This window comes from Apteryx mantelli, chromosome 1, assembly GCF_036417845.1.
Source record: "Apteryx mantelli isolate bAptMan1 chromosome 1, bAptMan1.hap1, whole genome shotgun sequence".
Classification (NCBI taxonomy): Eukaryota; Metazoa; Chordata; class Aves; order Apterygiformes; family Apterygidae; genus Apteryx; species Apteryx mantelli.
Window position 1 is genome coordinate 136,347,584 of NC_089978.1, and position 27,738 is coordinate 136,375,321.

The window sequence follows — 27,738 nt, forward strand, 5'->3', positions numbered from 1 at the left end:
TTGAAAATTGTGCCCCATACCAAATATAATAACTCAGCACTCCTGCTGCCATCAGCTGTGCTGCATAAGAGAAAAAGGCAGAGCAGACATCTCTCAGGGAAGTAGTAACAAGCATTATGAAGCCTTGAGGCAAGTGGCTCTGGAGTCTGGGAAAATAAAAATTGTCTCCACCCCTTCCACCCGCCCACATCCCAGCCCCAGCCATGCAGTTTGACTTCCATCTTTTTGGTTTTGAAGCAAAGAGAGAGACAGACACCCTATCAGGGCAGGAGCTGCATAGTCCTTCAGCTCTGGAAGAGGAACAGAGGGAAGAAAGAAAGCAGCAGAAGCAGGGGTGAAGGGAGGACAAAAGAGAGGCTAACCTTTCTGTGGAGGGATTTGACCTGCAGTCAGCTATGTGGAGCCACACTCTCCTTTGGGGCAGCATCCTTCTCCTGCCTAGAGTGGCTGGAACACCTGCAATGCTGTAAGAACCTCAGTTGCTTCACATCTGCGCGCTGGTCTGTGGGGAATCCTCAGGGTAGGGCGTGACAGAAACATGTCAAAAGTCCTGAGACAAGGCAAGTTTTTCTAGAGGGGCATCATTGCTCATATGCCCTAGGTTTCACTTCATTCCCATGTGCCCCTGCCTGCCCACCCTGCAAGGTTCCTTGGCTCTTCTTCTAGTGCCTTTGGTGTAGACCATGTATTTCTGCAAGGATTCAGGTAAGATAAGCCCTGCCAAGTTTCTGCATGTGTTTAATTCTGACCTGCCAACATCTGCAGGAAGGTCTAGTTTTAAGTCTAGTTTTAAAAACTTGTCTAGTCTAGTCTAGTTTTAAAAGCCTCTTCAAGGGGGAGTACAGTCTTCCCCTTGGACATGTTGCACAGGCTGATACAGCTCACTCTCAGATAAGGTTTTACTGCTGTCTGTTTCCTACCATTTCCTTTAGCACAGAGCTTTGCTTTGTGGTAATACCACTTGCTTCAATATCTGCTGTCCTGCCTGTGTGCCAATGCTTTCTGTAGCTTCCTTATAAAGTAAACCAGCCTGGCTCTTGGAATCCCTGAAAGATAACCTTGGAGATGACATCTCATACTTTTATAGCTCATAAGACAAAAGCAAAGGGTGAATTGGAAAAAGGGGGGAATGTGTAAGAAATTTTTCCAGAGTAGAGAGTACACCCAGGGATCATGAGGAGCAAGGGAGATCTGGGAAGTTCAATCAGTGAGTCTTTAGTGCACCTCCAATCCTTATGGTCCAATGGCAGGGAGGAGGTGCCATGAGACATCCGAAAAAGAAAAATCAAGACACAGTTGACATCTGTTATCAACTGCCCTGATATTAGCAGCAGACAAGCTGCTCAAGGCAGCTTGACAGCCTTCAAGTGTGACAACCCTCAAGGCTCCTGCCCAACCAGACTTTGACTCCCTTCTGCCAGGGTGTTGAGCCCCAGCAAAGAACTGCCAACAGTTCATGTCCCTGCCTCCAGCTGTTCTGATCATTCCAGGTCCTGCCCTCCTGATGCCACAAAAGGTGCCACTGGCGGACCCTGTCTAGCAGCATTAAGCAGGAAGAGTCAGTGATAAGACTTTTCAGGGTAATCAAACCTCTGTTTTCACCAAAAGCCAAGGGCAAAAATGAATTTTTTCTGCTACCCAGTACTGTTCCCATTGCCAAGACTGCTGTGTTGTATGTTTTCTCCTGATGTGCCAGGAAGTGGAAATTGCCATGGATAAACCTCTGGGAGGTAAGAGCCAGCAGTTACATCTGGCTGAAGAACATGGAGGGTTACAAGACATGGATCAAAGAGAGGATCCTAAAGTCTGATCTGGAGAACACATTTTGATGATCTGCAGAAGCCAGCTGCTTCTTGAATATTGGGTCTTCTTTGGTCCTAGCTGCTGCAGTACTTTATAAGGTGATATGAAACAGTACAAACAGCTTCTTGGTGTTATCCATGTGCACAGCTATGCTAGTAGCCACAGACATGTGAGATGTGGATTGAGAGAGCAAGGAGAACAAGTGTGTCAGGAGCTGAAGAGCAGGTGCTCCTGAGACTTTGTGTCTAGGACATGAAGTTATGACAGTGGGACCCATACAATGTGTGTGGCATTGGCTCTGAGCCCAAGAATAGCTCAAAAGACAGAAAGCAGATAACCAGCCAAGTGAGCTGCTGATGAGACATAGCGTGGTCCAGTGAAGAGGCCAAAGTTTCAGGAAACTTGCAGTGTAGTCCAAGCCCTGCTGCTGACCCCTTGTGTGACATGAGGAAGCCTTTTCACCTTAGGTCAAGCTTATTTAATTTCCTCCACTTAATCTTGACTTTCAGTCTTGGATTCAGTGGCTGTCTCTTACTGTATATGCGTGCAGCATGTAGCACAGACTGACTGGTCATGCTGCAGTACTGACAGATGGGAAGAGCAGTGTAATCTGGTCTCACAGCATTGTGACACTGGAATGGAGAGACCAGGAGTTTTATTAGGAAGTATCCAAATCTCATGGTCAAAAGCAATCCTCCTAAGAAGTCAGCTTCACCTGGAATCTTTTTCTTTTTGTAGGAATTATGCTGTGGCAATACCATCTCAGCTCTACTACCCCTTCTCAGAGAAAGTGTGCCTCCAGCTCAGCAGAAAAGAAGCAGTCCCAATCCGTGTGACAGTAACTTTGCAAAGCAAAGCTGAGAATCAGACTCTGATCATTCAATCTATCTCTCAGCTCACCTTCTTTCATTGCACAAGCTTCCAGGTAAGGAGGAGATTCTCAAGGGTTGTCAGTAGGGTGGATACCATATGAGTTCTGCTGTTGCTGGACAGGAAGGCCAAGGATTGTGCCTTCCCTTGGGCACCTTTTGATCAGGCACTGAATCTTCTGTTTCAGCATATATGTAGGGCTGACAATGCCCTTCCTGCTCTGGAGCCTCACTGATATTTTACTCTTCTTGAGTTTTTTTTTTAATTTTTCCTTAGAAAAGATTCTAAAAAGTGCTCTGAGATCTTTCAGGGCAAGTAGAAGGGGAGCAATATAAAATCAGTATCAAAATCATTATTTCAAAAGCCTATGGATCCGGGATCCTGAATGATGGTTAATTTACAACTATGCCTGCTCCTGTTGGAAACCCAGATGAAGTGGCTTTTATTGTCATCACGTTCCTAGAAGCCAGCTCAGAGTTTCAGAAGAAACAGAAAGTCGTAATCAAGCATATAGACAAGAAAACTTTTATCCAGACAGACAAACCTGTGTACAAACCTGGACAGATTGGTATGGATAGAATTCCATGTCTTATGAGAGAACGAAAGATGCTCGGACAACAACATATGGGGTAGCCACTAGCTCTTGGAGCAGGCAGCTGAGTGGTGCCTGCTCTGCAAGGAAGACAGGCCACAGCCTTCATCTCTCTCCGCCATTCCAGGCTGTGCCTGTTTTGAAGGATTTGGGGATACTTCCCACCCATGCCAGCATGGCACATGTTTTCTCCAGTACTAGCCATGCTCAGAGAGCCTGCCAGTGTGGACAGGGCTTGTGTGCTTTGGCTGATCTATGAGAAAAGATTTACACAATGATATGTTGTATTCCTGAGTGCTCCTGTAGCTCCGGAGTGTGTGACTGCCCTAAATCCTTCCCTCTCCCACAGACTGTTTGCCTCAGAGGGTCATGCAGGCCTCATCACCACTCTAACACAGTTCAGATCGCCACAGGGCACAACCGTTTCCCCATGTCTCTCCATCATCTCTGCTGGCATGACTCTCACTGTAAGCAAAACTGACTGCCCCATTGCAGGTCCAATGTCTAGAAAAAGTGCTATTTCTCACCAGCACAGTCAGCCTTCCCAGAAACCCCACATTACCACCCCAGGCCCTCTTTTCTGGCAGGGCTGAGATCTCATAGCAGATCTTTGAACACAAGGGCCAAGAGTGGCTGGCTCTGAATTCTGCCCACACCTTCTGAAGCACATTGGCACATCTTTCTTAGGAATCCATCCCTATTATTATCAATTGACTTGATTTAATTTCAGCCAGGCCTGTTTTTCTTTTGCTCTGTAGTCAAGTTGCGAATCATAACCTTGGATCAGAACTTTATTGCCAGCAGTGAACTGGTAAGTCAAGAAGGAAGAAACCTTAATAAGTCTGAAAATGGTATGGGGCTGCCTCCAAGATTTCTGGATCAATTCTTGGCACAGCCAGGAGATCATCTGTGGACATCTAATCTCAGTCTTGTTTTGGGTGCTTATAAACAACATTGGGCAAGACCTGCTACACAGATACTGCTCATGATGCTGAGACAGCACCTGTGAATTGTTTAGGGAAGACTCATGGATGGCTGGGAGACAAAAAACTCGGGAGGTGAATGGTAACTTACATGAAATCATCCCACCAATAGCTCTGTTATTCCCTTCCCACAGCACCGCCTGGTGGAACTGAAGGTAAAACACCTACTTTATAGAAAGTGGTGATCTCTTCTTGCCTTGGGGAAAGCAAAGGGTTGGAGATGATGGTGGGGAGAAACGGATGCAGAAAGCCATTTATCTCAGAATGAATGGGAACAGCCCTTGACCTCTTGCCCTTCTTTCCATTAATGTCCACACAAGTTTTGCAGTGCAGTGTCATGATATCTATCAAATAGGGGTTCCTGCAATAAATGGTGGGTGTCACTGAGCAGCAGTTACCTCTCCACCAACTTCTCTGGAGTGGCACAGGACTTTTAGTCCCTCCAGGCTGCAAACTGAAGATTTGTGAATACCTTAAACAATTCTTTAAGAGCATTTTTATAGTAAACATACAGAAAATAAAAGTTTGAGCAGTTAATGTTGTGGCCACAAAGCTAGGGAAACTTCCCAAAACAGCTCTCAGGGTTTTTTTTCCTTATAATCTTTTACTTTAGTTTTAATATTATAGGTAAAATATAGACTTCACTCACCCGAGCCGAGGAAGGATGCCTGAAAGCAGTGAAGGGTTTGTAATAACCCACACAGGAAGGTCCCAGTTCAAACTAGCAATGGACAGTAGCTAATGCATATTTGCACACCACACCCACCAAGCAATCAATATGAAACATAGTTTCTCAGACACCTACTGAAATGCTTTATGCCAGTTTATACAAATGTAGTGCTATGATCCAGCTTCACCATTTCAGACAACAGCTCTCACATTTCATATGTTTATAAAGTGCCCATCAACTCGTCACTAAGTCCTTCCTGGCTGGACAGTGCCACTGTAGCCAGAGTTCTGAATCTTTTATTTCCAAGAAACAGCAGTAGGAGAATGCTGTCCACCATGAACTGACCATCACAATCAATAATGCCTCCAAATGCCCCTGCAGTCCCACAGCCCTTGTTCAGCATCGCCAGGCTTTACATCCTGCATTACACAGAGAGGCCTCAGTCCCCTGCATGAGCTCCTAAACTCATTTCCACAGACTTTCCCATGGATTCAAGATACCAGACGCCACTGTAATTGCTCCTAAGTTGCTCATGCCTTAGGTAGTACATGCTGCCAGGATTGACCCTCTCCACAGTGACCCAGGAGGCTAGGCCAGCTCAAATCACCACAAGGCATCTTTGAGAGGGACCACCTGGACTACCAGCAGTTGGTGCATCTTAGTGAGACAGACAGGCAGTAAACCATAGCTTTGCAGCAATCAGTGAGATGATGGTATCAGCCAGAGAGCAATAATATGATAGACTGACTTTGTGGATCACAAAGAAAGGAGAAAGCTGGGACCCACCTGTAGCTGTGTCATAGACCTGGGCTCTCAGGACAAGAGGATATGGGCTTAGACCATGCTGTCATAGTTCAGATATCCTGCAAAAAAATCTCTTAGAGCCCTGGGAAATAACCATTCTCTACTACTGCCCGTGCAGGACCCCAAAGGAAACCAAATTGCACAGTGGCTGAACGCTACTCCTGTGGGAGGCATTGTGGATCTGTCCTTCCCTCTGGCTGCAGAAGCACCAGTTGGAGAGTACATCATCAAAACTCCTGACCGCATTCATACCTTCAGGGTAGAGGAATATGGTAAGGGTCTCAGTGAGCTACAGCAGCAGAGAAAGATGTGTTCCCTCCAAACTCCTCCCCCCCCCCCACAGGGGTAAATGGGCCTTGCAACTGTGAACAGCTGTGCTAGCTGTTCTCGTGTCTGAGGTGTCCAACTACCTGCCATAGGTGTAATCACTGACTTTCACTCTGGCCCTATAGCTTTCTCCTGTCACATGTCCTGAGGAGGGATTGGGGCACTGTTCCACAGCTGTGATCTGTGAAGGAAACTAAGGCTCTCTACTCCCACCACACCCTCCTGGCTGGGCTAGCAGTGCATTCCTACCAGGCCCTGTTCTGGTCATCTCAGAATGACGGAATGAAGGGAGAGATTTCTTTTCTGTGAACATCCATCTGGGGAAGACTGGGACAAATGAGTTCTCTCTCCCCACTGCATTTTATTTCTCTTGCTTTCTCACAGTGCTACCCAAGTTCAGTGTCTCCATCCAAATGCCTCAAGTGGTCACCATCTTGGAGGATAACTTCCGTCTCCAAGTCTGTGGCATGTGAGCTGACTTAGCAGAAGCTGCATTCTTACTGGTAAGGAAACTGAACAGTTATTAATAATTGAGCTCAAAATGGTCTCCGCTAAGCCTCCCCCTCCTTAAAATTTGGTACCCTAGTATCCACCACTAAGGAATTCTCCTGGATTCCCACCTTTCTCTGTCTTCTCTCTCTCTACTTCTTTGTGAGCCTGAAAGTGTAACAGTGGAACCCCTCAATGGGGCATGTGCCCTACAGCATTGTACCTCTGCTGCATTGAGAGTAGTGCCAGTGTGGAGGAAATAGCCACTCCAACTTATAGCCAGCACAGTGTTCCCTAGCAGTGCATGCTGGAACAGGGGTTGAGTTGGAGAGGACCCACCACTGCCTTCTGCCTCTTCTTATTAAGTTACTGTAACTTCTTGGCCTCTGCTGAGGTCATGATCTATGAGGATACTGTAGGCTGCTGGGATTCATGGCTGCAAACCACAGTCTAAGGCTGATGTTGTTTACCTTTGAGTCAGTGTTTCTGTGTGTTTAAGTCTCTCTACCATGTTTGCCAGGTACACGTATGGGAAACCAGTCCAAGGTAGTGTGAAGGCTGTGGTGTGCCGTAAAGATGTTCGGTATAATCGGAAATTTTCCAAAGCCAAGCACGATATTTGTAAGGATTACACAGGCCAGGTGAGCACATGGGACATCCACTCCTCCTGCAAAAGAGAGGAACAAGGCCAAAGAGAGAAAAACAGTGATAGAAGAAGTGGGATATGCATCAGCTATAGAATCAGGGTTCTCTCAGCTCAGAGACCATTTACCAATACGTCCTTACCACCCCAGTGTAGCAGTCTTAGCCCAGCTCAGGAATTTTGCCAAGTTTTTGCACTCAAGTACTCAAAGGTAGGAGCATGAGAAGGCAAGCTAACTCCTGGAGATTTGCCTACAAAACAGATATTGTGACAGAGCAATACAAAATACAGACACTGTCCATGTAACTGGCTTCCACTGAATGCTTTTTTGCACCAGCTTTTCATCTGGTGTAAATACCTATGTGCTGATTCCCAGAAATTCTGGAGAGACAGAAATTACCTCTTGCTCCTAAGCATGCAATTGCAGCTCAGTGCAAACTTTAGTCATTCTTCTTTGGGGTTGAATAAATGCATCTATATTTGTTTACATCTTTTTAAATAATCTAGCACACAGCTTAAAGATAAATTCTGCCCTATCAGAAGGAATCCTGGTCTCAGGGAGAAATGACGACTCCTTTCTGCTACTGGCACATGAATGACTGTGTAAAGATGAGACACATGCTTATGAAATAGCATCTCCTATTAGTGACTGCTCCACAGAGAAGATCTATGTGTCATGGCAGTATAGGAGTTGCTTCTTTAACTCAGATGTCTTAGTCCCCTACTTTTAGACTTCTGGGCTTTGGGTTTAATATGCATTGCAGAAGGGATTAGTGCATCTGTGATTGGTTAACAGATACAATTTCACATTCCCAGACAAACGAGGATGGCTGCTTTGTCACTGAGGTGAATAATAAGGTCTACCACCAGAAGCATGATGACAATTATGATTTCAATCAGGAAGCTGTGGCTTTTCTAAAAGAAAGTGGAACAGGTAGCAACAACTTTCTCCACACTTAGTGGAAGAACTTTTTCTTTACACTCATACATCATATCTTCCTTTGGGTTTTCTGCTGTAAGACTCCTTGGGGATCCTAGGGGCTTCCCATCAAACCAGCAGAATTTCTGCATTGGCTTCAGGGGCAAGTGCTCAGTGTCTTCCCTGGGAGCACCATGGCAGCACAGACATTCTGATCTACCCTACCATCAAGGTCTGACTCACATAAGCAACATGAGCTCTTCCAGTTACAGAATGGGCTTTATCAATATGCTTGCTCTTCCACAATGTGTTCTGACCAGTCCAGCTCTGACAGTCACCTTGCTTTGGCAGAGATGGATTAGAGCTGCTGTTTCTCCTCTTTTGGCCACAGTAGAAATGTGTACAGATTCTTCTGTTCTTAAACCATGCTTTGGGAAAGTCCCTCAGAATGAGGAGACACTCAGAGCAACCACAGAAAACCCAGGCCCTGGCTGTGCACCATTTAATAAATAGCATCTTGCCAGATTTATCTCCACATTCCAGACATGGAAACAAGGCTACTTGTCCAGAGCTACTGTTAGATATCCCATCTTGTGAGGTTTCCCCTTTTCCAAAAATTTGCAAGCCTTTCCTTGCAAGAAAATGTTTTCCGGCCCTTTGCTGAAAGCAGTGACACACATTCACTTAGCAAACAGCTGCAGCGGTTTCAGCTGGGTACCACATGCAAAAACAGCAGACCATAAGCTAAAGTGGCTGAAGCAAAGGAAAATATTGCCTTTTAGTGACTTCGCAGTGAGAATGGTAGGAGAATGGAAGCGGACAATTTTGAGTGGAAACATCTTCAACCAAGTCAGAGCATTTGGGAACTGTCTGGCAGAGATCTCCTGGTAGACTTCTGTCATTCTGGCGGTTCTGAAGGTAGGAGGCACTGTTGCCAAATGTGTAGGCTAAATGACTCTTGAAGTTACACAGAGAAGCCACATTCCCTATGAGCGATAGGCCATCCCTTATCTCAGTCTATCCAATCCTGCTGCCTTTGATCAGACACATGATTCTCATCTGTATATACTGTCTCCTCCTTTCTTTCCCAGGTGTGGAGTTTAACAACACTGAAAACTGCAAGGTGACTTTTGATATCACAACTCTCCAGTTTTGGGGGACAAGCTATTACTATCAGCAAGGAGCTCCCTACTATGGAAATGTAAGTAAGTGAACAAGCAGAAACATGAGAAGTCCAGCAGCTGGGCCAAAGGGGTTGGCAGGGACAGAAATACTAAGGAGTCCCCTTGTTCTGAGCTGCTCAAAGCTGCTAGCACAGTCCTCTGTCCCAGTCTCTCCTTTGATGTCTCTACTACAAAATAATCCAAAGGTGTGACCACAGAGTAGACCCATGACTTTGCCAGATGGCATGGCTGCTGCATAAATGGGGAGGGGCTGGAGGAGTTAGGGGGTCACCCAGAGAGTCCTTTTGGAGAGAGAAACTGAAACTGCTATTGGGAGGTAGATTTTCAATTCTGAGGCCTCAAAATCTGTTTTCCACCTTGTTAAAGCTGGAACTCAAAAGTGCCAATGGGACCCCCCTGAAGAACAAGAGAGTGATTTTCACAATGTCCTATGGTAACAGGAAGCAGACCAAGACCTACTTCACAGACAACAGTGGGATATCCTCTTTCACAATGGAGACTTCAGCATGGGACAACAGCAGTAGAGTTTTTCTACAGGTTAAGCCAACAATTACATTGGGTTTGACTAGCACTAGCTAGTATACCCCTGAGTCCCATAGTCTGTCATTGTCTCAGTACAATGACAGAGAGAGACAGAGACAGAGACAGAGGCAAGGAGAAATGAAATAACAGATCTAAGAGAAGAGGAACAGCCCATGGCACCACACACTGTCCCTGAGCTGTCAAGAGATATCATGAAAGATGGGGTAGTGGACAAGGGCTCCATGAAATTGGGACTGAGGTCTACTTACGTAGGACCTTGTCTGAGGTGGACCTCTCCACCTTCTATCAGGCTGGGCAGGGACAGAGAGCAGAGAAAGGACTCCCACTCTGCATGGAATGGGAAGACAGGAAAGGAGCCAGGAGAGGAGCATCTGAAAATACACACGGAGAAGAAAAGATCAGTAAACAGTTTGCATTATATCATCATCATGACATAAGAACTAGAAGTAGCCAGCGATATGTGAAACAGAAAACTTAGGAGAGAAAGAATGAAGTCTAATAGGAAAACAGTTGCTGCAAGCCAATCTGGAACAAAGCAGGTAATCAGGATGGAAGGAGCAGAGTGCGCCTTACTATGGATGCCACCTACAGGAAACTGACTGAGACAAGTTCTACCTTTGCTTTCCCATGTAACCATGAAAAAGGCTCACTTTCCTGCTTTTAAGGGTAGGCGTCTAATAACTACCCATCCTATTTAAATTTCACTTCAAGTCAAGTAGCACTTCAAGCCGAGCCTTGTATCTTTATCAGGGTACATACAGTATTTTATACGATGGATCCTGATCTTGCTGCAATTACACAAGTCTCTGTGCAGATAAGTTATAAGTTAAAAATGAGCAGGGCTATTGAGCTTCAATTGTCCTCTGCCACCCCTACCATGGATCAGGGAAAACGTTGAGAGAAATATAGTGTCTGAGTGGAATAACACCGAACAGTGAAATACATTATCAGGGCAGACCCCTGCTCAGACTTTCCCCATCTGCACCAGACAAAAATAAAAGGTTCAGTGGTTTGATCCAGGGACTAAGAAGCCACTCTACACAAGCTGATGATCTGGCCTGCTTTTGGGGTAGCAGCAGCATTGCAGAAGTTCAGACTTTAAGCCCAAGCCATAGTGGTACACAGCTCCCTTCCACTTAGGTTCTAGTTACCCCAGAGCCTGCCAGGGCTGGGTGGACAATATTAGGCTCCACAGAAAGGAGCTGACTGAACTTTGCCTATGCTGAAAGCTTTGCCTACCCTGAGAGAGTTCAGAGTATGCTGTGCAGCTGGTTTCAGCTGACGGTTTTGCCCCGGGGAGAATGGTAAGACACCTTCAGACACTGAGTCACCTTTTCTATACCACAGGCAAAGACCCATTCTGAGGACTTGAGTGATCGAAATGTGAGGGTGTCTTATGGTACTGCATCCCTCACACTGAAAGCTTTCTACTCCTCCAGCCACAGCTCTGTGAAGATCCAACCGGTGCAGGCAATGCTGCCCTGTGGGGATGTGCAGCGGGTCACTGTGCATTATCGTATCCTGGCCACAGAGCTGGGGAATGGGGCTGCCAAAGCAGAGTTCTATCACCTGGTGAGTGCAGGATGGCACAAGCAACCAGGTCAGCTTTCTGACAAGTCTGTGTCAGCACAGTGTCTTTTGCTAGCAGAGACATAGAGCATATCAACCCATCACTCTGTTTGTTCCCCTTCAGGTTTTGGCTGGAGGATCCCTTGTACATCATGGCCAAACAACTGTACTTCTTGATCCGCCATTGGGTAAGAACGGCTAAATGCCCAGGAGCAGATTAAAGACCCAATAGGAAAGCCCTTCCAGCCTAAATGGGGAAGGAGTGAACAGAGATCTGAGACCAACAGAAAACAGAGTTGGCTCAAAAATTCAAGAGGAAATGGCAAATATGCTGCCTTTCCTCTGTCTTTTATTTTGCCTGTTATTTTTCTGATCAAATGATGGAACTGTCAGAGTTTATCTGCCAAGTGGAAGTTATCAGAGACCTCCAAGAAAACACTCAGCATCTGTTTGGAAGACTCAGAAGGGAAGTCACTTTCTCCTTCAAGGGCACACTGTCACCAAAACCCCTTGTAATATAAGGTTCCTGTTACCAAATGGCCCTAACTCACACTCTGGTCTGGCTGTGGCCTCCCCAGGAGCAAGACAAAATAGTTTTTATCCAAGTAACTGTGTAGAAAATGAGCATGTTCCTGGCAAAATCCTTGGAGATAGACTTCCTTGCATCCTCCTATACTTCTTCTATTTCTCCTTCTCTTCCCAGCTCATTATAGTGGGGCTTTCAATGTCACTCTGCCCATTGACATAATTTCACCCATGGCTGCCCTCTTTGTTTACACTGCCTTCCCTGAGGGCCAAGTGGCAGCTGACAGCTTCAGTCTGAAAGTCTCCAAGTGCTTCAGGAACCATGTAAGTAGTGCACAAAATGTAAGAGGTAGATGGGCTGGAGGGTAGCTCATTAACTGTAAATTGGCAATAAGTGTCCAGCAGAATCCAGTAACCACAGTCCCCCATCTCCTTCCTCTCTCAATGTCTTGAGTCCCTCCTTTTTGTGCTGTTTCAGGTGAAGCTTGGCTTCTCGGACACGGTGGCTCTCCCAGGATCAGCTGTCCATCTCCATTTACAGGCTGCACCAGGCTCCCTGTGTAGCATCCATGCTGTAGACCAGAGCGTCCTTCTCCTGAGGTCAGCAGCTGAGCTATCCAGGGCTAGTGTGAGTCACTCCAGTGCTGAGCCCTGCTAGCATTACATATATGTTTTTTGAGAATCTAGTTGCAGGCACTGGGTAAGCAGGCACAGTGGATATGTTAACAAACATTTGCATGGGGACAGGACATGGCTTCATGAGAAAGAAATGAAGGCCAGTATCAACTCTCAGCCCAAATTCTCAGTCTATATTGAGGGATCTAATAGAGTAACCCACCATTACCCCCAGTACAGCCCAAAGCCCATCCTTGTTAAACTTAGAGCACTTTGCCACAATGGCAACCAAATGGCAAGAGACTTCCATCTCCTGAACCAATCCATCACAGCGCTCTGAAATAAGAGCTGTGTTAGAAGAAATGCCCAATGTGTGATAGGCTCCATATCTTTGTCTCAACACACATGAACCAGCCAGTCCTTCCATTCACAGACTGAACAAGAAATGGAGCCTTCGCAGTGGAAAGCCATCTCTCCTCCAGACCTATGATTGATTGGGTCCGAGGACCCTTGAAATGCCTCTTGGCACTATCTTGGTGGATCCAGGATGTACCGTCAGTCATACAAGATGCTCCCCTAAGGACTCTTACAGGGAGTGTCTCCTCTCAGTTTGCATTAAGCACTCAGCTTAAATCTGTGAACTAGATGTGGCCACAGCCAGGTACTTGTGCCCTAAAGGGGTTCATGTTCATCTCTGGTGCTATGCAGCTGAAACCTGTGGAGGCTATCCATGAAGCTCAAAAACCTTTGGAGCTGGGCTTTTGTTGCAGGCAGGATCTGAGCTGTGCTTCTGCAGTCACAGAGAATCTCTGGATAGAAATGTAAAACTTTCTCCCTCTCACACTAACCTGTATTGTTTTCATTCTCTGTCTACAGGTGTACAGTATGTTCAGCTATCCTCAAGAGTACCCCAGTGTCATCACAGACTCTTACAGTGACTACTGCACTATCCACAAGAGTCTGGGAACCATCAGTTCCCCTCAGAGTACTCTTCCATTAGGAACAATGTCACCCTTCATGTACAACAGCTATTCTTATGCAGTTTCCCAACCAGATGTTTATGAACTTCTGAGGGTAAATCTAATTTCTATAAACCTTGAAATATCAGAGCTAAGCCCTTTTGTACCCCAGATCAGCTTCTGAGCCCTTTTGTACCCCAGAGCAGCTTCACAAATCATCTTTTTTTGGGAACGCTAACAACTTTAGGTTCTGAATTTGCTGAGCTTCTGATCTAAGAGATCTCTGACACACCATGCTCTCAGCTTGCTAAATTCCCATTGATCAGGCACAGCTCCCCACTAAAGCACAGCTCCCCACTTTTGCCAAACTCTAGACCCCCAGACTTTCTAGGGGTTGGAGGGAGAGGAGAGTGTCAGCCTGAGTCAGAGAAAATTGGAGACTGAAAAAGCAAAGCATCTGGGGGGGGGGGGGAGAGAGAGATGGGAGAAAGGAGGGAAAAAACAGGGATGAGTAAAGAGGTCAAAAGAGGGGTGAAATGAGAACAAGTCTATGCTGGGGTGGGGAGCAAACTATGATACCACAATAATGACTTTGTGTGTGTGCATGCATGTGTGAGTAGTCGTCCCCACAACCCTGACAGTAGAGATTCACCTTTAATGTGAGGGGCCAGGATCTGGGCTCTGGGAGCAGGGTGATTCTGCATTCTCTCCCTGTGAAGCTCTTAAATGAGTCAGAGGTGCAACAACATGCTGATATGCTGGGAGCCTGGGGCAGAGATGGCCCCTCAGACATGCTGCCCCCTCCACTAAGTTCTGCCTTCTTTTCTTCCCCTTCTTTCCACCAGAATTCAGGTCTAACATTTTTAACCAGCCTTAAAATCAAGTCTCTGATTGAGTGCCACACCCAGACCACTTTCTACTATGACTACATGTGTACATCTTGATTTATCATCTGTTTCTTTGAAAATCATGGGTAACATACAGGCTGCACAAGGGCAGCTGCACATACAATGTACTGAGGAACTGGGGATGGCTTCCAGAGATGAGTGAGAGGTTACACAGGAGATGCGCACAGGAAGAGAGGAAAGGTCCTGAGAGTGTAAATGTATGGAGGGGTGCCACTCCCTGGCAGTGGAGGGGTGGAGGGTTGGCTGCACAGGAAGAACCTACTTGGAAGATTCTGCTGGCAGATAGGAAGATAATTTGGTCAAGGGGGAAAAATGAGACAGCTGTCACAACAAGGAGGATCTGTTTGTAATACTGGGAAAGGTTTTGCTGAAAACAGGCGAATCAGCCAATATTGACACATGGGAGTATCTAGGCCTTTCTGCAGGGTCTGAAAGAGCAAGAAGTGTCTATGAGCAGGCTGAGTTCCTCCTGGAGGAGCCCATGCATGTGGCTGGGATCCACATGTTCACCTAGGGTGTCTTACTGTGGGAGACTAATGTTGAAGGAGGTTGAGGGCATCTTGAAGAGGACAAGTAATGCATGTGGGATCAAAGTGGGTGTGGGAAGGATGGGGAGTTGAGCTGAACTCTACCTGCCTGAACTCTACCCACCTGAACTCTATCCTAATCTCAGAGATACTCTGTGTTTGAATGAATGCTTATATTCCCAATAGCTTATGATGAGCTGGCAAACTCAGACAACTTGGATACACAGATAGATGCTGCTATTGAAGGTGCTGAGTCAGAGCGTGTTGAGCTGGGCAGCAAGGCAGGGCCAGTATGTACCTGGTTTCCAGAGACATTCATCTGGAGTCTGGTTGCCATCAAGTGAATAATCATGGGTTATAACCCCACATGGATCTCAACCTCCTGCCAGCTGGATCTGAGAGGGAATGGGCAGGAGCAGAGCCAGGGCATTATTGCCTCTGTGTCCACAGAGACAAGGAAGGTCTGAAGAAATAGATAAGGACAATGGAGATTTGGTTCAGTTCCTGGCTCTGTTTGAGATTTTCCAGATGATCTTGGACAGCTCAAAAACACATCCTGTAGGATGGAAGGGACCTCCAGAGGTCTCTAGCTCAACATCCTGCACAAGGCAATTAGATCACACTGCTGTAGTCAAATTCTGAATATCTCTAGGGATGGAGATTCCACAGACTCTCTGGGCACCTGTTCCAGTGTTTGACCATCCTCACCGTAATTTTTTTTTTCTTATATTGAGTCAGAATTTCCCATGTTCAGACTTGTGTCTGTTACCTCTCATCCTATCACTATGCACCTCCAAGAAGAGTCTGACTCCATCATCTCTACACCTTCCTGTTAGGTAGCTCTAAACAACAATAAGCTCTACCCTTAGCCTTCTCCTCTCACAGCTGAAAAAACCCAGTTCTTTCAGCCTCTCCTTGTACATCATATGCTCCAGCTCCCCAGCTATCTCAGTAGCCCTCCACTGGACTCATTCCAGTGTGTCAGTGTCTTTCTTGTACTGAGGGACCAAAATGGGACACAGTTCTCCAAATGCGGTCCCACAAGGGAGAAAGAGAAGGGAAAAATCAGTTCCCTAAACCTGCTGGCTGCAATCTTCCTTATACAACCCTGAGGAGATGTCTTCCCTGTTGCAAGGGCACACAGCTGATTCATACTCAACTTGTTATCCACCAGGACCCTTTTCCTGCAAAGTTGTTTTCTAGGCATTTGGTGCCCAGCCTGTATTGCTGCATGTTGTAACAGCCACCCTTGTCCCCCTCAATTAGGTATAGTCTGATAACTTGGTGGGGATGCACTCTAACACTTCTTCCAGGTCATCAATAAAGCTATTAAGCAGTATCAGCCCGATTATAGATCCCTGAGGGATGCCACAGGTAAGCAGCCACCAATTGGACTTTGTTTCACTGAGCACCACCCTCTGAGCTCAATGGTCTAGCCAATTTTCCATCCTCCTTATCTTCACTAACTTGGCTACAAGGATACTATTGGAGACTGTGTCAAAGATCATGCTATAATCAAGGTATGCAACATCCACAGCTCTCCCCTTATTTACACAGCCAATTATCTCAACCTTCTTCATTCTCCCATATGTCAATGTTCTTCTGTAAAATGGGATTTCTACCTCTTCATCTTATCTGGCTGGAATGTGCATATTTCAGAGCATGGGATGTCTTCTGTTGTGTGCATACAGATCAATAAGTGACTCTCATAATGACTGCCTAGCTGTGGTTGAGGGTTTGGGTGTTAGTGTGGCAGAAATGTGACACAGTACTCCATGGCTCAGACTGGGTGTATAACATGGTTTCCTGGGGGCCCAGTATGCCCACACAAAACAGGAATTTGAGGTGCAACACTGTCCAGAAACAAATTTTGATTTTCAAAGGTCTCTCAGTCATTCCTTGCCCACCCACTTGCTATCTTTTCCATACTTCTGTCCCACTGCCTAAGAACCCTTCATACACATTCCCAGTTCACACTCCTTCTTCATTTTTCCATCTCCATTCCTCTGCTCACAAATTCACCTCTGGCTCATCCCAGGAAAAGTAGTAGCACTACCATAAACGCTTGCACAGTTGAGAGTACAGTGCTTCCGAAAAAGACCAAGAAAAATCATTTTTGTAAGAATACAGCTGGGTCCGATCACAGTTCATGCTTGGCAGTCCTGGGAAAACAGGGATGGGACTCTCCCATGCCCATTCGTCCTGGGTCATTTCTCTATTTCCCTGCTCATGTGAGTCCCTCTCTAACTCAAGAATATATCTGAAATATATCTGTAGTACTGCCTTTTCCCCCAGTCACCTTCGCCTGGCACCAGCTATTTGTATAAGTATTTTATATTTCTGTAATTTCCTCTCCAAACCCCCTGACCCCAACAGCCCAACTAATATTAAAATGTACCTCCTCTTAATATGGTAACCAAATGGGGCAACTGTACGCCTGATCATTTTTTAAATAGAGTGAACACATAAAAGTTAAGGCTGTGATTCAAAATCAGCAACATGAATCCTTTTTTTGGAAACACTGTCACTTTAAAATGCATCTCTCCAGCCCTTCTCCTCCTACGAATTACCCAGATATCCTCCCAAACACCTCAAGAGAAATCTTCACAGAAATGGGGACAACCTCTTCCTCTCTGTTTTCTCCTCAGTGATTCAGGGTCTGCTAAGCTACCTGTCACAGTACCTGACACTATCACAGACTGGAAGGCCCTGACTTTCTGCACCTCAGAGAGCCATGGGTTGGGAATCTCAGAGACCATCAGCCTGCAGAGCTTCAAGCCCTTCTTTGTGGAACTCACCTTGCCCTACTCCATCTTCCAGGGAGAGTCATTCCCCCTCACAACCAAACTCTTCGGCTACCTGAAGCAGTGCATGGTGGTAAGTGGCTCCTTCCAGGATGGGTGTTGGGCAGAGGGGTGTATGGTAACATTACTTACTTCACTGATGAAGGCCCAGACAAGGGGCTGTCCCCTCAGAAACGGGGTAAAAGACACCAAGGAAGCTCTTCACAAAATCTCCATGCAGAGCCATCTCTCTCCAGGTTATCCTTCCCCATAGTCTCAACTGTGCTGTGACACAACCCCCACAGAATTGTGGGGGCCATAGGCTATTGGTGGCCCACAGCTATAGCAAGAGTCTTGCTTATCATGGGCCTCTGGGCTTGACTGACCCCCAACTCCCTTTTGTTTCACCTCTAGCTCCAGCTTAGCCTAATGGACTCTGGGGATTTTGAATTTGTGCACGCAAATGTCAGGTTCACTATTTGTCTGTGCCCTGATTCAGCAAAAACATTTTTCTGGGATGTGAAGGCAACAAAACTAGGTAAGAGGGACGAAGGAGGCGTAGGGTCTAAGACAGGAGTGGGAGGCAGTGGCAGAGCTGTCTGAGGAGTCCAGAGCTGGGGTGGAAGGGAAGGTGGCCTACTATGCAAAGTATGAATGAATGGCCTTAGGCTGAGCAAACTGAAATGTTGGCGCAGGTGTGCAATCGGGTCTTTTTATGTTTTGTTCTTTAGGGCAGGTGAATTTCACTGTCACTGCTGAGGTGATTGAGCAGGAAGATGTTTGCACTGAGAGTACAGCTTTTGTGCCAGAGACTGGAGGGAAGGACACAGTGGTTAAACATCTGCTGGTGAAGGTCAGAGTCTGCTCCAGGTTCCTGGAGGGATCAGCACTTTCTCAGACTCAAAGCAGCCCAATGGAGTGGCTCTTAGGGAGTTCACCAGTAGGGTAAACGCATTTCTCAGGGAGGCTAGTAGAGGAGTGATTCTGCAAGTAAGGTTGAATAGGGGCATGTGCTGAGGACAGCAGCTCAGAACATGCTCTGTGAGTCACAGCTATCAGAATTGCTTGCTATCAGGGCCTTGGCAGTGGTGTCAGTATAAAAACTTAGAAGCCTGCTTCTCAACAAAAATTTACCAGTAACGCACATATCCCTGTTGTCCGTGTGAGCCCCTTTGCAGAATGTGCTCTGACAAAGGTGGTGGGGTGCCCAGCTGACATCTCATTTTACTGCTCTCCCTTGTAAGCTGAATAGCCTTCTTCCCACCAGGCAGAGGGGCTGTTGGAGGAAAAGACCCACACATCCCTTCTGTGCCCAAAAGGTAGGTGAGGGTACCCAGGAGACAGGGATCACTGGGCCTGTATATGTGCATGGATCAAGAAGACCAAACAGAAGCAGCGTCATCTTTGAATATCTCCAGTACTGTCTGGAGGGGCATGGAGAGGGGAAAATTGGGGACTTTGGAGCATTCTCAGGAAGTTTATGAAGAGGCAAAGCCATTCAACTCACCCCAGTATCGCAGCCTTCAGGCAGCATCAAGCCGCTGTGTAACCACATCACAGAGTCACACATCTGTGGATGGCCTGATCACTGTATCATCCTGTCATTTGAATTCTGACTTCAGTTCCATGACCAGGTGATCCCAACCTTGTTTATGCTATTTCCAGAGAATGTCTGTGGGTCTGCCATCTCCCTCTTGCCTGTTGTTGTACTGATGCTTTTACCATTTGCAGGAACTTCTGTTTCAGAGAAAATCACCTTCACTATGCCAGAGAACACGGTCCTTGGGTCAGCGAGAGCCCACATCTCTTTCTTAGGTGAGCTCTAGGGGTTCTTGGAAATTAAGATTTTCTTCCCTGCAGGAGGCTTTTCTTCTATTGCCACCACCATATCATCTGTAGTAAAGCAAGTAACAAAAAGAAATGTATACAGTGAGGTGTAATGCAGGGCCCCTAGGTCTTCCAGGAAAGCATCCCATTCTGGCCTCTCTTATACAAGTGACACTGGGCCAGATGGACTCGTAACTTCACCCAGCCAAGGGCAAGATAGGAGGAGTACTGTATCAATGTTCCTACCAGCCTGCTCCTTTGACCACTTAGTTCTACACTGCCACAGGTCTGCTGAAGTTAATGTCTCCCCAGTGTGAGCAGAGGTGAACTGAACCCCTTGTTAGTGGGTTACTTGGAGAATCAGTGAGCACAGAAGTTTTTTGTATGCAAGAATATGTAAAGCTATCTAAGCTGTGGTTCTGTCCCACAGGAGACATTTTGGGAACAGCACTGGACAACATAGACGAGCTCCTCCAAATGTCCAGTGGCTGTGGAGAGCAGAACATGGTTCATTTTGCTCCCAATGTCTTCATCACACAATACCTTGAGGAGACAAGACAACTAACTCCAGAAATCAAACAGAAAGCAATTGGCTATCTGGAAAGTGGTAAGCTGATTTCTGTTCATGTTGGATTATTAAATGGTGATGTTCACTAAACTGGGTTGTTTGATGGAGATCTCAGCAGAGACCTTGGTGCTGAGCAGGATTTATCCAGTGTCACTTGCCTGATATCTTGGGAATGACAGTGGTGTAATCAGGCTCTTGTGTCTCAGGTAAACAAGCGGTAAAAGATACCCCTCTGAAAGCCCTTTGTTAAGCTCCCCAGAGACAATGCTCTCTATAACTATCACTATAATTATTGGAGGGAGAGGCTGCCACCTTGAGAATGTGGCAGACACAGAACATCTTCACTGTCTCCTGCCTCTTTTCACAGGATATCAGCAGCAGCTCTTATATAAGCACACAGATGGCTCATACAGTGCCTTTGAGGAAGGAAGTGAGCCAGGGAACACATGGTAAGTACAGATCTCCAGAAACAGCTGAGGGGCAACAACTGGATCTGGTCATTCTCAAGCTGGCCTGGATTTTAGCAATTGGGGAACCTGAGTGAGTCTGGAGATGTGAAGTTATTTCAAACAGAAACCACTTCTAAGACATTTCAGAAGAGAACCACACCAGTGAACTGATTTGAGGTACCCCTGTTTGAGTGTTTGTGCTTGGGCACCCCAACTGAGAGTCTGCTTCTGAAGACTTAGCTTCAAAGCTTTATTCTTCCCAAGATTTCCAAGCTGCATTGTTCCCAGAGAGGTGTGTGAGAGGGGTTGAGTGAGCAACCTTTATGGTCATCAAATACCAGCCCTTCTGGCTTTACATCACACACGGGCATCATGTTGGGACTGACAGAGACCTGGGGGAAGCACTGAACTCTCAGTGAATTTTCTCTCTCTCTCTCAAATATTCTTTTGCTGAAAATGGAAAAATCTGAGCTTGAGCTACAGACTTCAAGAGCATCTATCTGATGGCTATTGCTTCCAGTTCACCCGATTTCAAAAGGCCCTGGCCTGCTGGTATTTCTGCAGGGATGAGATAGCAGAAGATACAGAAACTTCTGTCTCCCTCTAGAGATGAGCATCAGTGACTGGTTCAGTCTGGTTTTCTTCTCTCTTCCTTGGCTCTAGGCTGACTGCCCTTGTCCTCAGGACCTTTAGCCAAGCCCAGGACTTCATCCACATAGACGAGCAAAATATAAAGGATTCTGCCAGTGCCCTGATAAAAAGTCAGACTCCTTCTGGCTGCTTCAAGAGTGTGGGGAAGCTCTTCAGCAATGGCCTAATAGTATGATATGCCTTGGCTGCTCATTAGGCACTTCAGAGCTGCTTCAGTGTCTGGCCCAATTTGGGTGCCTTAGTTGTGCTTAGTCATGGTGGTGCTTCTTCAGGTTGTGGATGATGGAGGTTTGCGTTTGATGATACCCATATAGGAACTGCACCAACACACCCACATCCAAACACGCTCCCTAAAACGGAAAAGGTTTTCAAGCTCTCCATTATTCCTTGGTAAACTGCTTTAGTTTCCTTCCCTACTACTGAGCTGCCTTTTCTTCCTTCACTCTGAGCCCCCACTGTATAGAGAATGATAGCAGCTATTCGTGAGATTCAGCTTTCCAGGAGTGTGCCGTATACACTCAGAAACACAACACTTCTATATGCACAGACACACACAGAATACCAACAAAGCAGAGCCACCAGCAGTTCACTGCACAGGCAGGTGTCCTCAGAGAATCACGCCTCCAAGTGTAGAGAATGGTATTTTTTGCTTTCCCTCACAAAAGCTACATTCTTCTTTGCTCCTCCACACCTTGCCACTGTCCCAGCCCTCAAGTGAGATGTAATGTGGTACTTGGGCTGTGGGAGCATCACTTACCTCTGGTGCTAAAATCTGCTACTGAAAATCCTTTGCAGAAAGAGAGGAAATGTGCTCAGTGTCCAATGGAGGGAGGGAATCAGTTACACAAACGAACTTGGGTCCTGTGATTGAGAAGTGCTCTGGCAGTGGTAGTTGCATGAGCAGATACCAGCCCTGACACTTCCCTAGCAGAAGAAAAGGATCAGCGCTGTCGTCTATGCAGACTTGGAATTGACTTGGAAAGCAGAAGGCACTGGAAAACTTCTCTCTCTCTCTCCGCATGGCAGCCCTCCTCTTCTCTGTTTTGTGAGGACTGCAGGGTGCAGTGGAGGAAGGACTGGGGCTGAGCTCTGCAATCATCACAGCTCTCATACACTCAGGGATGCCACGCTCTGTGAGTATCAACAGTGGGGACATGCTGTATGCACAGCCTCTTGGCAGACAAGTACATTCAAAGTATGCCTATGTTCACATACATAGGAGTGCATTACCAGCTTTTTCCATGTGTGTCTTGTCCCTGTTCCCACCTCCTCTGCACATATCAAAGCTGCAGTTCCTCCTCAAGACACCTTGTCAACAATCGGTGTGCTTTCATTTTTATCCTAGGATCCAGTTTTGTGGAAAGCTCTGAAATGTATAAAAGACTTGGTCAATGCAGATACTGACAGTTCCAACCTCTACAGCCTGGCACTAGCTGCAAATGCCTTTGCAGTAGCAGGTGATAAGGCACTGATGCAGAAAACACTCAAAAGATTGGATAAGGCACCATAAAATCAGGTACCAGAGTATGTGAGGTGGGAGTGAGGGACTTTGGCAAAATTGTGTGGAGAGTCCAGGGCTAGACTGCCATGGGACTGCAGGGCAGGAGTGGGGGACACTGTCAGAGCTGTGTGGGGAGCCCAAGGCTTGGATATTCTCTGTTTGCCAAGCTGACACAGACTATATCCGTAATGTGAGACAGACTTGCTCTATGGATGACTTCACAGTACTGGTCTCCCAGTCATCCAAACCAGAGGAGCTTCATGGATATTCTAGAGCTCCTTCCCAGCCTGAAGTTGTTTTTTTATTAGCAAAAGCAGGGTGTGGAGGATAAGGGGAAGACATCTGTATCTTGTCCCAATGTACTTGTTCACTCGGTACCTAAGCACAGGGACTGAGGAGGACTCCAGGGTCTTTAGATACAGCTACATACTCCATAAGTCTTCCCACTCTACCACTAGATGACCAGATGTTCTGGAGTCAACAGTCCAAAAAGGAAGGGGACTCCCCATACTGGTATCGGGCGCCATCTGTTGATGTGGAATTGACATCTGGTATCCTCATGGCTCACCTTTCGAAGTCAAGTTTGTCTTCAGATGACATCAGAAAAGCATCCCAGATTGTGTCTTGGCTCACCAAGCAGCAAAACCCCTATGGAGGCTTTGCTTCAACTCAGGTAATCCACTGGAGCCATCAGCAGCAGAGAACCTGCTGTCAGCTGGGGCTTGTGAGAGCAACAGGTTCTAGCACCGCCCGTAGAAAAAAGAGAGAGAGAGCATGTGTGCTCCTGGGGTTGAAAGGGTGAATCCTAATACTTGCATTCTTCTAAGCTAATTCCATGCTAAGAGTTCAAGGGGAATGTATACCCCCGCTTTGGACTGTAGCTGTAGTACAAGGGAGGGAAAGGCTAAGGACTAGACATGCACAGGAATCCTATTTTGTTCAATGTGTGTCTTTTCCCTCAGGACACAGTTGTTGCCCTAGAAGCCCTAGCCCTGTATGCAACCGAGACCTTTAGCAAGGAGGGCCCTGATCTTCAGGCTTCTCTCTCCTCTGAGGGCTTCAGCCAAAACATCCAGGTAGACAACACCAATCGGCTCCTGCTACAGACAGCGGAGCTGGCAGCCATTCCCAGAGAGTACAGTGTGCGCGTGCAGGGCCATGGGTGCCTCTTCCTACAGGTAAGCCCAGCCAGGGAAGCAAGATCTGCCTGGGGAAAAGCCCTGCAAAGCCAGGGAAACTCTCACTCTGCTGTTCAGCCAGGACTGAAAACAGACTGTAGTGACTTGCAGAAATCTAGGGCATCAGGGCTGGTAGGAGTAGCTGGGATTCAATGGAAAAGGAACAGCAGTTTCCCATATGAGGTTTGGATTGTCTCCACCTAGTCAGAGCTGTACCTCTCCTCTAAGAATCCATGTGACAACCACCAGGAAGAGTGCAGTAGCACAACCTCTGCTTCTAACACATCATTTTCTCTTATGCCAGTGCAAGACAGCAAAAAGCAGCCAAATCCTAGGCAAGGATATTTGGCAGCAAACAGCTGCTATTCTCTGCCAACTAGCTTCTTTCTGTCTCTCCTGACAGGCCATTCTGAGGTACCATATCCCTCCACAATGAAGCGATCTCAACTTTGCTTTGTCTGTGCAGACAGAGTGCACCTTGCCCAACGCCACCCAGTTTCCTGTCACTGTCCGTGCTCAGTAGGAGACACTCAACTGTCCTTTTCTTCCCCCGTGCTGAGTGGCTTCTGGCCTGTACCAGCCTCTAGATGATCAGGATTCCCCTTCCCTCATGAGGTCCAAGTGCTAAGACTTCCCTGTTCTTTTAACTATGCTCTCCTCAGCTGGGTGGAAGGTACCAGGCCCTGGAGGGATGGTTTAGGCTGTAGTCCTGTCTCTTCATTGCATCAGTCATCACAATTTTTCCCAAGGCCTGTGGGTCTCACCCCCTTACACAATGAGATCTCAAAACACTAGTGTTGTGAAGGTCTTGTGGGACTGACTGCTGACCTCATTCCAAAGTCTTCCCTTCTCTGCTCCTGGCGGGTTGTCACACCACCCTCCTCTGCTTTACCTCTGCCTGATTTGTGCCAGAACTGCCAACATGACAGGAGGAGGATATGATATTCCCAGCCCTGCCTAGAGAAGGAAACTCCAGAAACCTTCCAAGGAATTTGTTCTCCTTGGCTCAGCACAGCTGAGAGAGATCAGGGGAAGCACAAGAATTTATTACAGTGCAGAAAGAGGTATGCTTACAGGAGGAGCACTGGAAGGAAAGGCAGATCCCTCCACCTGAGTGGCAAAGGTGGGCTGGAGAATCTGCAGAGATCGTGATTCAGAAAGTAATATTAGTGCTGTTCCCTGGGTTCCTGCTGCAGCTATACAGGAAACTCTGTGTCCACCAACATGGTCCTGATCCAAGTGGAGCTGCTGTCTGGATACAGCCCCATGGCAGGTTCACCGGAAGAGGTGAGACTGTGAGTTTGTGTCCATTTGGGGTGGGAATGGTGACAGATGTCCATGATGCAGGATTGTAAGCAATCATGCAGGACTGTAAGCATGATCATGAACATTCCTGTGGGCAGGTAAATACAGTTCTTCTCTTCCCAAGAGGTCTTTACACTTGGTGTCTCTTCCAGGCCACAAGGAGATCTTCACTTTGCCTTTCTCCACACCAAGCACTTCTTTGGCCCTGTGAAAATTTTGTCCATGCTTTCAGAAGGACAAATCCCCCTGAATACTTCTGCTTCCTTGATAGAATCTTTCTGACAGAGTGTGGCTTTTTTGTTTTGTTTATCTATTTTCAGCTAAAGAAAATGCCTTTAGTGAAGAAAGTTGAAAGCAAAGCTGACCGTGTTATTCTCTATCTGGATGAAGTGAGTGGAATTTAGCCTAATGTAATCATTAAGAGGACTGTGAGTTGGCAGATATTTTTTAGGTTACTCATGTATCTTGTTTCCATGGCTATTTTAAGTAGCGAGTGCTATTGTTGCCTGCCTGTAAGCAGCCTAAATGCAGTAGGAAGCATCCAAGATTGCTCACAGAATTTGCCAGGATTCTCAAAATTAAACCAGATGGTTTTGTGAGCAGCAATGCTCACTCCACAGCCTCATTAGTCCACAGATTAGCAATCACTCCAGCCTTTCACTAGCCACACTCATAGCTAAACAATACCAGAAACAAGAGCTGTCATGAATTTGAAAACCTCTGAATTTCCAAGGAGCACTTCAACATTTCTCTGGCACGTGACTCTTTATCCCCACCTGTGTATCAGCTGAGCTAAGCTAGCCTCATAGTGAACTGGTTATTTTAGCGTAGCTGCATTAGACTTGCAGAAGGGCTCTTTTTGTTACATCTACAGCACAGAGTAGAAAGGCGTGTGGAGAAAGATTTCAGCTTAGACTGCCAAGTAGCACAAAATGGAATCCACTGAACAGCAGCTCATGTAACTACCACCATCCAGCAGATGTTCATCCACACTTTGTATTTGTCTAACCTAACAGGCTGTGTGAGATTATAGAATAAGAGCTGATCTAATGTGACTACATAGGAACAAGTAGCAACTGAGGCCTGATGCAGGAAAAGAAGCCCTGCATGAAGGAGTTCAGAGCAGAAACGAATGGGAATGTGGGATGTGTTGGGAACACTAGTACTGCATTTAGATACCTAATGCTCATTGACTCCATGGATTTGATATTTCTCATGAACTAAGTTAAATCTGGTGCCCCCAAGTGGGGTATGACCACAGAGTTTGAGGTAAAAGGTATCTCTGAGATGGACTGAAAGGCGGGACTGATCTGTCACAGTGGTGAGGCCTCTGCAGAAGTCTGTGTGAAGGGAACGTTCAGGGAGTGAAGTGAAGGCAGGTTGAAGGGATTGTCTTACAAGACTTTGGTTCTGGCTGTAATCTTTGCATCTCTTGGCTTTAGCTGACTCGGCAGCCTCAGGTCTACACCTTGCTGGTGCAGCAGAACACACAGGTGAAGGATCTTAAGTCTGCTAATATCAAGGTCTATGATTACTACATGCCAGGTGAGCTCAGATGCTGGACTTCAGAAATCTCAAAAATGTAACATTGGAAGGAACTTTCTGAAATTGTCAAGTCCAAGACAATACCATCTCTGACACGTTCATCTAACCTCCCCTTAAAAACTCTCTAGTGACTTACCTTCTTGGGCTTCAAAATGGTGGAAAACCATTGCCCCCAAAACTTGCAAGCTTGAAGCTGGCACGTGGCTCTGTTTAGTGTCTAACTCTTCCAACAGGAGGAGAGCCAGGAGTTCAGAGCTGTGCTTTTGGACATTCATTTTGTGGGAGGCAGAAAAGTGAGGGGATAGCTTAGGATAATGACAGTGACAATAATTTGGCCTATGTTCTCTAAGGTCCCTAATGGGAGGAAAAGCTAAAAATGTGTCAGGGATTGTTGTTTCTTTAGAAAGTGAGGAATCCCATAGCAGTGCTGGTTGGGACTTATGGCTTCAAAAGTCCCTTGAGTGAACCCAGGCTAACTGCAGCGCAGAAACTTTGACACGTACAAGTGATTTCAGTTGTCACAGTGGCAGGAGTCATGGCCTGTAAACTGAGGGCACACCTCTCCTAGAAGCACAGGCACAATGCTGGGTTGCTTTAGTGATTTTTTGGTGAGTGTATCTCACTGGCACTTTTTCTCTCCTCTTACAGAAGAAACTACAGTGATGAGCTACAATGCCCCTTGCAAGTAAGGTGAGGGCTCAACATGTCTTTTGCCATCACAGGCATGGTCCTGAAGATGATGGAGAGGGAGGAAGATGCAGGCTAGGGTCCTTGGTCAAGAAACTTGCCACATGGCAGGTTGAGGGTATGAAGTGATTAGCGGGACTAAGGGTGAGTTCCTGTATCCCAGTGGTTAAAAAAAGGGAAAGGGAGAACTGCACTTGAAGGTTTGAGGTGCCCAGCTCACGACAGAGTTGGAGGTATGCTACAGAAAACAAAGGCTGCCTCTCCCAAGTCCCACCACCAATCCTGCCATTGTGGATTGAATATACTTTCCTCAA

General features: G+C 46.6%; 1 protein-coding gene and 1 pseudogene across 1 annotated transcript in view; one reads left to right on the forward strand and one right to left on the reverse strand.

Annotated features, from left to right (window-relative positions):
* The first annotated feature begins 395 nt into the window (after positions 1-395).
* LOC106495701 (alpha-2-macroglobulin-like protein 1) lies at positions 396-27,426 on the forward strand (annotated as a pseudogene).
* LOC106495724 (alpha-2-macroglobulin-like protein 1) overlaps positions 19,596-27,738 on the reverse strand; it is a 36,867-nt gene continuing 28,724 nt past the window's right edge. Inside the window, 1 exon segment of the mRNA XM_013956248.2 lies at positions 19,596-19,606. The gene's annotated coding sequence lies outside the window, so the exon portion shown is untranslated.